At 47.7% G+C, this 14,708-nt stretch overlaps 1 long non-coding RNA gene across 1 annotated transcript in view; it reads right to left on the reverse strand.

The window, feature by feature from the left end:
• The window catches only part of LOC141416743 (uncharacterized), a 124,190-nt gene that overhangs the window by 19,694 nt on the left and 89,788 nt on the right, over positions 1 to 14,708 (reverse strand). The gene's annotated exons all lie outside the window — the stretch shown is intronic.

Consider the following 14,708-nt stretch of genomic DNA (forward strand, 5'->3'; position numbering starts at 1 on the left):
CCGGTGCTCAGAAGAAAGTTAACATTAGTAGTCCTGAGTTTTCTTATCTTTAGCAGTACCAGCTCACAAAGTTTGTCCCTCCCTGATATGTGTGAAGTCATAGTTTCAGAGAGACCTCATCAACTTAAGTGCTAAAAATGGCTGAGGAAGAACTAGCATCATCTAAGCAAAAACTAAAAAGGATATGCGGCTGTAAGGACTGGGGGGTGTAGCTCAGTGGCAGAATGCTTGCCTAGCATGTGTAAGACCCTGGGTTCCATTGTTTCATTTCTAGCACCTCAAAAAAGAGTTGTACAATAGTGGTTCATTGTACCTAAAGTTTTTCTTTTCCTTTTTTTGATGGTACTGCGATTTGAACTGAGGGCCTCACACTTGGTAGGCAGGTGCCACTCCACCAGCTGGTACTGGGGTCTGAACTCAGGTTTTTGCAACTGCTAGGCAAGTATTCTGCCACTTGAGCCAACCCTCCAGCCCAAGGTGGGCAGGCCCCCTAAACTGTTTATGCAACCAATCTGATATGTACTAAGCTCCTGTCTTCCTTCTGATTGGATCATTTTACATGCTAGGCAGAGGGTGCAACTTGACCAGCCCCCAGGAAGCACTCTGAACACTGAGTCTTAATGAGCTTCCTGGTAAATGGTATTTCATACATGTCACAACTTACTGCTTGAGGAAATTATCCCATTTTATGTAACTACACAAGAAGACATTTGGAAGCTGGCACCTGCCTTGCTACAGACCACATATAATTACTAAGACTAAAGAGAGATACCTAACAATTCTAATGGAAAAAAATATTATTGGGTAATGTTAAAGGAGAATAAAATAAATAGAAAGATGGAACCATTCTTAGAACTCAATGTCACCATGACATCTCCTCTCCCAAATGATATCTTTTGTGTGTGTGTGTGTGTGTGTGTGTGTGTGTGTGTATGTGTAGCACTAGGGATTGAAACCAAGACCTCACACATACTAAGCACGTGCTATTCCACTGAGTTACATTCCTAGCCCCAAAACTACATCTTCATAAAATTTAATAAATTCCCAAACAGACGTTCTTTTTTTGGCAGGGGGAAGATGTTGAACTCAAGGCTTGCTTATGTTTGCATAGCAGGCATTCTACCTCTTGAGCAACATCTCCAGTCCATTTTGCTCTGTTATTTTAGAAATGCGGGTCTCACAGAACTATTTGCTGGGACTGGCATCATACTTTGATTCTCTTGTGATTACAGGTGTGAGCCACCAACGCACAGCTCCCAAACATTTTAGAAGAAAAAACTACTTCTCTAAATCTCATAGGAATAACAATAAAGTATTGAAGAATAAAGTGGCAGCTTATCTAAAATACATGAAGGATTTTCTAACTACAATATTCTGAACAGGATGATACGAGCAGAGAAATAAGCAAGTCAAGGGAGGAAAATGTCTTCAAAGGGCTGGCATTTACATGTATTGATTAATGGCAGAGCAAAGAATGTAGAGTGAAGCAGAAGCTATAAATAACACGTTAATACGTGGGGAAGGGAGAAATTGTTCTCTAATTGGAAAACTGCATTATTTCACACCTATTTCCATAGACGATAATCAATTTCATGTAGATTTAAATGTGAAAGATATAACTAAAACAATTTTAGAAGTCTTAGGCAAACTCAGGGCCTCACACATGCTGAGAACATGCTTTACCACTGAGCTACATTCCCAGGCCAATTTTCTCTTGACACAAAAAAGAACAGGGAGCCATAACTGAAGAGACTGAAACATTCAAATACATAAAAATGAAGAAAGTTAAAAGAAAAACAGCAAACTAAGAAGAAAATTATCCACAGTATGTTATAATACAAGATTAGTGTAAAAAATAAAAATAAACACATAAAGCCTGGTGTTGTGGCATAGGCCTGTGACTTCAACTACTTAGGAGACTGAGCAAAAGGACTGCTTGAGCCCAGGAGTTTGAGGTCAGTCTTGGCAACACAACAGCCACCATCTCAAAAAAAATTGTTTTAATTGATTTTTTAATTTAAAAATAGGAAAATACCCAAAATATATTTAACTAAGAATGATACAGCATATATGTAAAAAAGGTCTATATCTTTGATAGTGAGGAAATAGCCCAGTGAAATGTAAGGCAGATCCCATTTCTTATAAATGAAAAGAACCAAAATCAGGCAATTAGATGCTCTCCAGTATTGGTGACCACTAAAAGTAAGGAAATAGTTACCCACAAGTGGAAGAAGGTCAGCAGATACTTTTTTTTTTTTTGTATCAGTGGGGTTTGAACTCAGGGCCTCAGGCTTACTAGGCAGTTATTCTATCACTTGAGCCACTCTATCCCCTTTTTAAACATGACTATGGTTTACAGCCCAGTGATTTTTCTCCAGTATCCAGAGAATTTATTGAGCAGTACTTATACTTTGAGATGTATGCAAAAATGATGGGGTCAGTGTTTTTCAAAAGAGAAAAAACTAACCTGAAAAAGCCCAACCACCAGAATCATTGAAATGGATGATAAAACCACATGCACTTACTGTCAGATACTATCATGTGTGAAACAGTCTGAAACAAATAAAGCACTCAAAATACCTTTTCATGAGCTGGAAGTACAACTCAGTGGTTGAATGCTTGCATAGGATACTCAAGGTCTTGGGTTCAATCCCCACCACTTCCCCCAATAAATAAATAAAATAAAATAAACTTAGGCCAGCCATAATGGCACATACCTGTGATCCTAGCCACTCAGGAGGCATAGGAAAGAAGATCATGAGTTCAAGGCCAGCCTGATCCTATCTCAGAATGGAGGCATGGTTCAAGCCATACAGTGGCTGCTTTGCAAGCATGAAACCCAGAGTTCAAACCCCAGGCCCATAAAAGAAACAACAAAGAAAGCAACACCCTGTCTCAAATACAAAATCAAAGGGCTGAACTCTTGCCTAGCATGCAAGAGACTGAGTTCAATCTCCATACTGAGAAAAACACACATACAGACAAATTTTCATTGTAATCCAGTGTAATCTATCCATTTACTGAAAGTTCAGATGAGATTAAAAGAACTCTGTGTAATGAAAAAGAGCTGATAAAAAACCCTTGTTCCTTCCTATTATGGCTTATACTCTCTCTACAACAAAATTAGAGATAAGGGCAAAATAGTTTCTGCTGGGTATTGAGGGGGTGGGGGGGAGAGGGAGGGGGTGGAGTGGGTGGTAAGGGAGGGGGTGGGGGCAGGGGGGAGAAATGACCCAAGCCTTGTATGCACATATGAATAATAAAATAATAATTTAAAAAAAAAAAAGAGCTGATAAAGGTCTGAAAAACAGTCAAGATGATACAGAGATATGACTATCAAAACCAAGGCCCATTTATAAACACACATTCTAAAAAACATTTTATTTTGTACCAAGCTCAAGGTCCCAAGTTCAAACCCTAGTACTGGGGAAAAAAAACTTTATTCAGATATGACTGATATGTCAAAATTTGTACATATTTAATGTAAACAACTCAATGAGTTTGGGGCTAAGTAGACAACCATGTAACCATTACCACGTTAAAGGCCATGCTCAATGTTTCCTCCCACCCTTGTTGTTACTATTACTTGAGTGTCTGTATGCATGTGTGTGTTGAGAACATAATGTAAGATCACCTGAGAAGTTTTCACCGTAAATACAGTTCTGACAGCTAGAGGTGTAACAGATCTCCAAAACTGATCTGCAAGACTGAATCTCTGTACCTATGATCATCTCCTTCTCATTTCCCTCCTCTCCTGTAAATTAGAATACCACTCTCTGAAATGAATTTAACTATTTTAGGTTATACACACAATCGAGATTGCACAATATTTGTCTTTCTGTTTGGCTTATTTTGTTGAGCAAAATATCCCCCAGGTCCATCCATGGTGTTTCAAATAGCAGGATTTCCTTCTCTTTTTTTCCAGTATTGTGGTTTGAACTCAAGGCCTTGTGCTTACTAGGCAGGTGCTCTACCACTTGAGCCACTCCCCAGTCAGAATTTCCTTTTTTTTAATACTGCATTATATGTATATACTACACTTACTTTACCTATTCACCCACTCATAGTATTCAAGTTATTAGTATAAGTTGGTTACTATGAATGAAGCTGCAATGAACACGGGAGTGCAAGTATCTCTTTAAGATTCTAATTTCAGCAGGGTTCCAGTGGCTCGCACATGAAACCTAGCTATTTGGGAGGCAGAGATCAGGGGGATGATGGTTCAAAACCAGTCCTGGACAAATAGTTTTCAAGACTCTATCTTGAAAATACCCAACACAATGGAGGGGGTGAATTCAACTATGATATATTTTAAGACCTTTTGTAAATGTCACAGTGCACCTTCCAATACAATAATAAAATAAATAAGAAAGGATTAAACAAAAGAGATCGAAACTATACAACACAAAACACGGCTGGCAGAGTGGCTCAAGTGGTAAAGTCCCTGCCTAGCAAGCATAAGACTCTGAGTTCAAACTCCGGTACCAAAAAATAAAAAGAATCTTGATTTCAATTCCGTTAGATAAATATGTATAAGTGGGATTGATAAATCATGAGGTAATCCTGTTTTTAATTTTTTGATAATCCTTCATACTGTACCCATAATGGCTGTTTCGATTTAAATTCCTACCAACAGCATACTAAGGTTTTTCTTTCCTTTTTTTTTTTAAATCACTATTTTAAGGATTGAACCCAGAGTCTCATGGAAGCCCTCTACTACTAAGATATATCCCCAACTTTTTTTTTAATTTTGAGATGGGTGTATCCCTAAATTGCTCAGGCTGGCATCAAACTTGTGATCTTTCTGCCTTAGGCATCTGAATCACTGGGATTACAAGCATGTGCCACCACACCCTGCACCCCTTCTCATAAAGTTATCAACACTACTATAACTATGAGTAGATTTCTTAGCAGAAAACTTGTAGGCAAAGAGAGAGTGGGATGATATATTCAAAGTACTAAAGGAAAAAAATAGTTCATCAAGAAGACTCTACTCTGAACAAGAAGCATGGCTCAAGTAGTAGAGCACCTGCTACCAAATGCATCAGGCCCTGAGTTCAAACCCCAGTACTGCAAAAAAAAAAAAAAGGTAAGACTTTACTCAGCAAAGCTATGGTTCAGAAATGTAAGAGCAGTAAAGACTCCCAGACAAACAAAGGCTGAGGAAGTTCATCACTACTGGATTTGCCTTAAGAGAAGTGCTATTTGTTGCCCTTAACGCAGAGAAACTAAAGCAGATACCTTAAAAGCAACTGAGGCCAATAGGAAAAGGGGACCAGGAACTAGAGAAAAGGTGAGATTAAAAAGAATTAACCTAGAAGGTAACACACACGCACGGGAAATTAATGTGAGTCAACTCCTTGTATAGCTATCCTTATCTCAACTAGCAAAAACCCTTGTTCCTTCCTATTATGGCTTATATTCTCTCTTCAACAAAATTAGAAATAAGGGCAAAATAGTTTCTGCTGGGTATTGAGGGGGTAGGGGGGAGAGGGAGGGGGTGGAGTGGGTGGTAAGGGAGGGGGTGGGGGCAGAGGGGAGAAATGACCTAAGCCTTGTATGCACATATGAATAATAAAATAAAAATAAAAAATAAAAAATAAAAAAAAGAGAAGTGCTAAAGAGAAACTTTGACCAGGCTGGAGGCATGGCTCAAGTGGTAGAGCGCCTGCCTAGCAAGCACGAAGCCCTGCGTTCAAACCACAGTACTGTCAAAAAAATAAATAAAAAATAGAGGACTTCAAATTGAAACAAAGGGTGCTAATTAGCAAATGAAACACTATGAAAGTATAATATTCACTGGTAAATGTAAAAGTATATAGAATCCCCAATTATCTTCAGGGAGTATATTCAAGGACCCCCACTATACATACATAGTATACCTAGGGCCCAGGGCCCAGTACTAGCTGAGGTGGTGAGAGCCACAGGAAGGTATTACTGACAACTGTGCTGGGATACAGCTCAGTGGTAGAGAGTGTGCCTATAATGCACAATCCCCAGCACCACAAACAATAAGTAAGCAGAAAGGAGAACTGTGGCAATATTACTATAATGAAAAGTATACAAATATGGTTTTTTTCTCAAATATCCTATTGTACTATCCTCACCCTTGTTTTTGTGATGATGTGAGGTGGTTACTAATAGACATGCAGGACACAAGGATGAGTCACATCCCAGGCAGGACAGAGCAAGATAGTGTGAGATATCAACACAGTATGTAGACGAGTATGCAAATTAAAACTTTCTGAAATTTTCCATTTGTTACTTTCAGACTTCAGGTAACTGAAACCATGAAAAGTAAAACTCTGGGTATCCAGGTACCAGTGGCTCACACTTGCAATCCTAGCTTCTCAGGAGGCAGAGATCAGGAGGATCTAGATTCGAAGCCAGCCCAAGCAAATAGTTCATGATATCCTATCTTGAAAACACCCTTCACAAAAAAAGAGCTCATGGAGTGGCTAAAGGTGTAGGCCCTGAGTTCAAACTCCAGTACTACAAAAACCAAAACAAACAAACAAAAAAAAAAAATGTGGGAAAAGGGGTACTACTATAGTCACATTTAAAATACTGTAATGCCAAAACCAGCCAAGGACAGGGAAAAAAGAAGCAAATAACGGTACGATATACTTGATGAACACCCATACAAAAATTATAACTGACTGCTGCAAAATAAATTCAACTACACAACAGAAACATCGTACACCATAAACAAGTTGGTTTCTTTCCAGGAAGGAAGGATGATTTAATATATGCCAATCAGTTTATGTGATATATTGTGAATAAAAATCACGTGAGCATCTCAACAGATGCAAAAAAATACCTTGTAAAACATCAACATCCCTTTATGATAAAATCCCTGAAACACCTAGACATATAAGGCACATAATTCAGCATATAAAGCAACTGCAACACACTCACTCTGGTAGGCGGATGTAAACGGGCACACCCACTTAGTTTGTCACGTGATGACAAGTGTAAACATAAGCCTATAACATAAAAAACAGATTTTACTGGAAAAAATGTACCCGAGAAAATGAAAGCATTATTGCCCACAAAGACAGCAGCTGTATTTCCAAAAAATGTGAACAAATCAAATGTCAACTTACAAGTGAATGGTGAAACTTAGGGTAGTCTAACCACACTGTGGAATATCACTCAGTAACAAAAAAGAATAAATGACCAATACAATGCCTCTTCCTACTTCTGCATGCCCATCAAGAACATGACAGCAGGAAACAACCTGTTGGGAAATTTAGTGTCACAAACCTTTGCCTATAACCACATTTCACCGGCAATGACACTACAACTTCCAGGAAACTTATGCTTTAAACATTTTACCTTATTTTCAAGATGCAGTTTAAACAGCTGATTCAGGGAAATGGAAAGCAGGCCTCACCTAGACAACTGAAATGCATGCCTTTTCTCCATTCACCACCCTGTGGCCTTTTCTCCTCACAGCATCTGTACTAACTTCCACTGAGGTCACTTTTGCTGCAAGACGACAACAACCCTGAAGTGGCAACAGGACAGCACATGGGTAAAGAAGGATGACATTCAAAATGTTGAGTTGAGTCCTCCTAGCAGAGCAGGAGAGTGACACGTGTCAATAGGTAAGAGAAGAAAGAGCCGGTTCAAAGTTAACAGTGCTCCATGGAGGCACATGCTCAATCTTGCACAATCACAAACACATTCTCACATTTACACGCACACACTCAGTCATGCTCACCCTGGCACACTCACACATTTACACTAACATTCATAGTCATTCTTGCACTGAAAAGCTCACTCTCAATCACTATCACACATGTACACACACATTCTCTCACACACTCAGTCTCAAGCATACTCTCTCATACTCACCCACAGTTCTGCACACTGGGGTCTGGCATTCATTGACCTCACAGAGAGTCAGGCAACCCAGGGCACAGGAGTCAAACCTGGCTTCTATTTAAACCTTCTGTTCTCCTCAGCTAGTGAGCAGAGCTCCCCAGGAAGCTACCCTTGACCTGATTCCGGACCTCCAGCAAGTATTTCTCCAGAGAGCACAACGCCTCCCTGACTTATGTCCACCAGCACATACTTTGGTAACCAAAGCTGTGCACCACAACTGATCGTTATTCACCTTCCAAGAGCTCCCAACACAGGATGGTGTCCCAACAGCCTTCCCCCAGGCACAAAAGTGCTCCTATCTCCCACATTGTGCATGCCACCACCCCACCCCAACCCACTCCCACGTGCCCCCCACGCAGTATGCCAACCCAGTACCCTTCCCAAGTCTGTTCCCTCCACTACACGGCTCCCCCCACTGGTTCCTGCTGTCGTTGCTGCCCCAGACTCCCTTCCCCATGCTGAAATACTGCTCCCTCCACAACATGGCTCTCCCACACTCACCCAAGCAGGATGTACCACAGTCCCTTCCCCATGCCCAAACCCCACCGCCTCCAACCCCAGCTAGCACGATCCCAGCCTCCCACCACCATTTTACTCCCTCCAGCACACAAGACGCCACTCCCCCCACCCTTACCCTGGCCACTCGGCTCACTTTCCCTGTATCAGCTCCCTCCACTATGAGGCTTCCTCACAAAAAATGACACTGCTCTCACTGTCCCCCACCCTTCTGAACTCCGGCCCATCCCCACAGGAGCGCAACCAGGATGCAGGAGATGTCCCACAGTCCAGTCTCCATGCCCTAATCCTGCTCCCTCCACTCCTAGATCCCAGTGCCACAGGACACCAACCATCAAGAGGCATCCTCCAAAACACAGGGGAACACTGCTCCAGAGTGCTCCTATACAGGACATCAACCCTCCCTCTTCCCCTGCACTCCAAACCAGCTCCCTCATGTGCACATGTAGCTGCTCTCCCAACAGGTCCACCCCCTCCCCATGAATGCTCCAGCAGGCCTCCACCTCCCCTCTCTTCCCCTGTGCCTGAAGCTGGCTTGGACCACTGCAAGCCTCCCTCCACAGTGTGGCTCCCACAACTGCGAGGCTCCCTGTGAGGCCTGACTCCCGACAAGGCATAGGATGCACTGCCCCACATACTCCTTTCCTAGGATGCCTGCCCCTCCCACGCGCTCCCCCACGTAAATAACCGCTGCATCCCAACTAGGGCCTGCACAGCACACCTCTCTACCCCAAGGCCACCCCTGCAGTACTGCTCCTCTCTCACTACCTCTTTGCCCTCAGACGGCTCCCTCCACTGCAAGGTTCCCGCATGCACATGTGAGGCTGCCCCACGCACACCTGCAGGACACTGGCCCATCCAACACACACTTGTGCAAGACCCTGTCCACCCCCCACACCCATTTCCTTCCAGGATGCCGCCCCCACCCCAATCAATGCCCATGCAGGTCTCCACCTCACCTCTCTTCCCAGGTGACGAAAGCTGGTTCTACTACTGTTTGGCTTCCACCTAGGCTAGACTCCCACAAAGGCGAGGCTCCCTCCAGCCCACAGTATAGCACCAGGTGGACGTGCTCCCGGCCATAGGATGCTGCTGCTCTTCCCCATGTGCAACCCCATGTAAATAACAGCTGCAACCCAACTAGGGCCCAAGAAGACACCTCTCCTCAGCCAAAGTCCCTGTGGAGGATTGCACCCCTTCCCCTTCCTTTGTGCTGCAAACTGACTTCCTCCAACTTTGACACTGCTCCCTCATGTGCACATGAGGATGCTCCATTCACCCTCTCAGGACACTGACCCCTCACAGGAGCCCAACCAAGAAGCCACTCCATACCCAAGTGTGCCCCAGCCACATGCTGCCCTACACCATCCATTATGCCAAAAGCAGACTCCTTCCTCTAGCATGGCTCCCTCATGTGAACATGATGCTTCCCCTGACCCTAGCAGGGTCCCCAGGCGCACCAGCACAGAGTATCATCCCACCCCACCCCTGCTTGGCACCGCCCAGCACAGGACCGCTCCCTCCTAAAGGACACTGTTCACACATCCTGCCACAGTACAGGAAGCTGCTGCACAGTCCCATCCACATGCCCTCAGCCCACTTCCTCCACCCCCAGCTGCCAGGGCCACGGGAAGCCAGTCACCACTCAGCTCCCTCCAGCACACAGAATGCCACTGCACCTGGGTGCTCCTGTACAGGACCGCCCCACCTTTATCCTTGGTGCCCCAAACCATCTTCCGCTATGTAGCTGCTCTTACAAGTGCATGTGATGCTGACCTTCTTCTCCCCCCACAACACCAGCCCATCTCCAAGCACACCTGAGCTGGATGCCGCCCATCCCCCTTCCCCTGTGCCAAACCAACTCCCTCTAAAGCATGTTCCCCCATGTGCACATGAAACTACCCTCCCACCCTCGCAGAACACCAGCCCATATTCGTGTGTGCCCAAGCAGTTCGCAGCCCCACCCTCACGCATGCCTCAGCAGGATGCTACCCCTACCTTGTCCCCTGCTCCCAAAACAACTTCCCCCACTTGAGTAGCTCCCTCACTCAAACATGATACTACCCTACCCGGGCTCCCTCCCTCGCAGGACACCAACCCATCCCCGTGTGTGCTCACTCAGAACATTCTCCAACCCCTACCTTTGCTGGGCACCTTCAGCACAGGACACCTCCCTCCTAAAGGTTACTGCTGAAATCCCCATTAGTACAGGACACCACCCCTTCCCCCCACATGCTTCCCCTGCAGGACACTGTCCCACAGTCCAGTCCCTATGCCCTAAGCCTGCTCCCTCCACTCCCAGCTCCCAGTTCCAGGACACCAACCTCCACATGGCACCCTCCAGTTCAAACAGCAACACTGCCTCAGAGTGCTCCTATACAGGACCTCAACCCACTGCCCCTTCCTGTGCCCCAAACCTGCTCCCAAAACCTGCTCCCAAAACCTGCTCCCACATGTGCACATGAGGCTGCCTCTCAACCTTGCAGGACATGGGTCCAAACCCACATGCACCCACTCAAGACCCTGCCCCGCCCCGACAGGTGCTCCCAGCTCAAGACGCTGTCCCACCCCTGCAGGTCTCCACCTCACCTCTTTTCCCCTGTGCCCACAGCTGGCTCAGACCACTGCTTGGCTCCTTCCAGGTCAAGGCTCCCTCCAAGGCATGGCTTGCTCCAGGGCACACGAAGCTGCCAGACCCACAACCTCCCTGCATTGGACGATGCCCCATACCCCCAGTGGCTCCCCACATAAGATGCTGCTCCACCCCATATGCTTCCTGTGTAGGTCACCACCCCACAGTCCCATCCCCATATCCTTAGCCCTCTCCCTCCACTCCCTGATCCCAGGGTCTGTGGACAGGAGCCACCACTCTGCCCCTTTAGTGCACAGGATGCCACAGCCTCTGCCCGCCCACCCCCACCAGGTCTCAGCCCCACTCCCACATGTAGACCCTGCTCAACACTCCACCCCATAACCACACATTCCTAGAAGGTCTCCACCTCACCTCTCTTTCAGTGTCCATAGCTGGCTTTACTACTGCAAGGCTCCCACTAGTGTATGGTTCCCTCCAGCACAGTGGATCACTCCTCCTTGACATGCTCCCTCAGTAGGACGCCGCCCCACCCCCAACGTGCTCCCCACTTCAGGGACCACCCATCAAAAGAGCGCTTGTGCAGGAATGCTCCATATGCACCCTCTCAGGACTCCAACCCATCCCACACACACTCTCAGAAGACCCTCCCGAGCTCCATAGGATCCCATGTCAAGAAGCTGCCCTCCCCATCAATGCCCACCCCATGTGCTCCCTACCTAAATAACCTCCCCATCCTAATAGCCCCTCAAGGGAAACCTCTCCACCCCAAGGGCACCTGCACAGTTTTGCGCACCTCCCGCTACATAAATAACTGCCCCTTGCCAAGGAGCCCCACACAGAATACCTCTCCACCCACAGGGCAGCAGTACAGGATTGTGCCCTTCCGCTTCCCCTGTGCCCAAATTTGGCTCCCTTTAATGCATGGCTCCTTCACCCACACATGAGGTTCCCTACCCTACCCTCACAGCACACCAGGCCATCCCAAGCAGGAGGCTACCCCTACATCTTCCCCTGTGCTCAAAATCTTCTCCCTCTACCTAGTGGCTCCCTAGGTGCACATGAAGCTGACCTCCCCAAGACACCAGCCCATCCCCATGAGCACCCATGCAGGATGTCACCCGCTCTCAAACTCATACCCTGCTCATGAAGTCGCCCCACACCCATACCCACCCATTCCCCATAGGTCTCCACCTCACCTCTCTTGCTTTAGTCAAAGCTGGCTCCCACTACTGCAAGGCTCTCACTACTGCCAGGCTCCCTCCAGCACACAGGATAGCACCTCCCCAACATGCTCCCTGCATAGGACCCTGCCCCACTCCCCCATGTGCTCCCACTGTAAGACACCACCCCTCTAATGAGGACAAGGGTCCTAACTAGGTTGGCCCAACGTTGCAGTTTGCACAGGCCACTGTGCTGTGTCCCTGAGTTTCTGTTGTTACTATAGATTGCTTCTATTTCTCCACTGTGAGTGAAGAACTTCTGCCTTAGAGTTACTGGATGCGTGCTGAATTCATGACACCTGATGTCACGAATGAGACCTCATCAGGCTCACCTGATAAGACTGACAGTCACATAGACTCGCAGTTCAGGAAAGGGAGATGCTGTACACTACATAGTGTCACACACTATGAGAACCCAGGCAGGATTGTGCCCCTCTCCCTGCCCCTGTGCCCTAAACCAATCCCTCCACTGCAAGTGTCCCTCATGGGCACATGAGGCTGCCCCAGGCACCCTAGCAGGATACAGGCCCATTCTGACAGCACTCTTGCAAGATCCCCCCCTCCACATGCTCCCTATGAAATAACCGCCCCATCCCAGGGAGCCCCTCACAGAACACCTCTCCACCCTCAAGGGCCACAGCACAGGATTGAGCCCCTCCCCATTCTCCTGCTCCCAAGACTGGCTCCCTCTAATGTATAGCTCCCTCACCCACACATGAGGATCCTCTACCCCACCATCTCAGCAGAACAGGCCCTCAAAAGAAGGAGACCCCCCCCAACCCCATTCCCTGTGCTCAAAACCATCCCCCTCTACCTAATGGCTCCCTCACACGAGGATGACCTGCCCAGGACAAAAGCCCATCCACTTGTGGTGTTGCGAAGGATGCCCCCCAACTCCCACCTGTGCCCTGCTCATGAAACTGCCCCCCTCGCACCCATGCCTGCTTAGGTCTCCACCTCGCCTCTCTTCCCCTGTCCCCAAAGCTGGTTCCTACTACAGCATGGCTCCCTCCACAGGGAGTCTCTCACCTGTCTTTGGCTCCCTCCAAGGCTTGCCTTTCACCAGCGAGGCTCCTTTCAAGGCTTACCACCCTCCAGTGCACAGTACGCCCCTGCCCACCTGACCTAATGCTCCCCACTTCAAACACTGCAGCCTGCTCAGGAGACCTCACCACCCCAGGGACTCTCATGCAAGACTGCACCCCTCCCTTTATTCTGTGTCTTAAGGAAGCTCCCTGTTCCCCATGGCTCCCTCATCTCACAGGAGGCTGTCCCTGCCCTTGGAACCTCAGAGGACACCAGCCCGTTGCACAGGCACTCCTGAAAGACCATGCCCCACCCACAGGTAGCTTTCCTGCTAAGGATGCCACCATCCCCCAACAATGCAGGCACAGGTCTCCACTTCACCTCTCTTCCCCACTGTCCAAAGCTGGCTCCCACTACTGGGGATCTCAAACCAGGATTATGTTCCCTGCAAGGCCTGACTCCCTGCAGTGCATGGGAATCCGCCTCACCAACACCCCTTCACCAACAAAGACACGGCCCTTCCCAATGAGCACCCACGCAGGAAGGCGCCCTCCACCTTCTCTGTTCCCTAAATCAGCTTCCTCCAACCTGCTCCCCCTCAAGCTTAAATGAGGTTTGCCCCTCACACTTGCTGGACACTGGCCTACTGCATGAGCATCTGTGCAATACATGCCTCACCAACAAGTGCTCCCTGAGCACATGCTACCACTCTCCCACCCAATCCCCAGTAGGTCTCCACCTCACCTCTCTCCCAGTGTCCAAAGCCGGCTCCCACTACTGCCAGGCTCCAATCATGACGAGCTCCCTCCAGCACACAGGATACCGCCAGCCCCACTTACTCCCTTCTTAGGACACCTCCCCACCCCCATATGTGCTCCTCAAATAAAAGACCGCCCCATCAGGAACAGAGCCCTGGAAGGATTGTGTCCCTCCTGCTTCCCCTATGCCCCACCTATCAATGCCCACAAGGTCTCCACTGCACCTCTCTTCCCTGTGAGCAAAGCTGGCTGCGAGTACTGCATGGCTCCCTCTATAGCGAGCCTCCCAGAAGTGGGAGGCTCCCTGCAAGGCAGAGGATGCTGTTGCCCCCACACTCTCCCACCTTAGGAAGCCCCTCTCCAAGTGCTCCCCATGCAAACAACCACGCCATCCCAATAGCCCTCACAGGAAACCTCTCCAGTCCAAGGACAACTGAGTAGACTGTGCCCCTGCCACTTCTCCTGTGCCCCAAACAGCTCCCTCCACCATGAGGCTACCTCATGCTCACACGAGGCTGCCCCATGCACCACCACAGGACACAGGACCATACCAACAGCACTTGTGCGGGACCACACGCACCCCAACTCACTTCCTGCTCAGGATCCCACCCTCCCCATCAATGTCCACTCATGCTCTCCCTATGTAAGGAACCACCCCATCCCAAGAAGCCCCACAGAGTACACATCTCCATCCTCCAAGGTTTG

The sequence above is a fragment of the Castor canadensis genome, chromosome 14 (genome assembly GCF_047511655.1).
Source record: "Castor canadensis chromosome 14, mCasCan1.hap1v2, whole genome shotgun sequence".
Taxonomy (NCBI): Eukaryota; Metazoa; Chordata; class Mammalia; order Rodentia; family Castoridae; genus Castor; species Castor canadensis.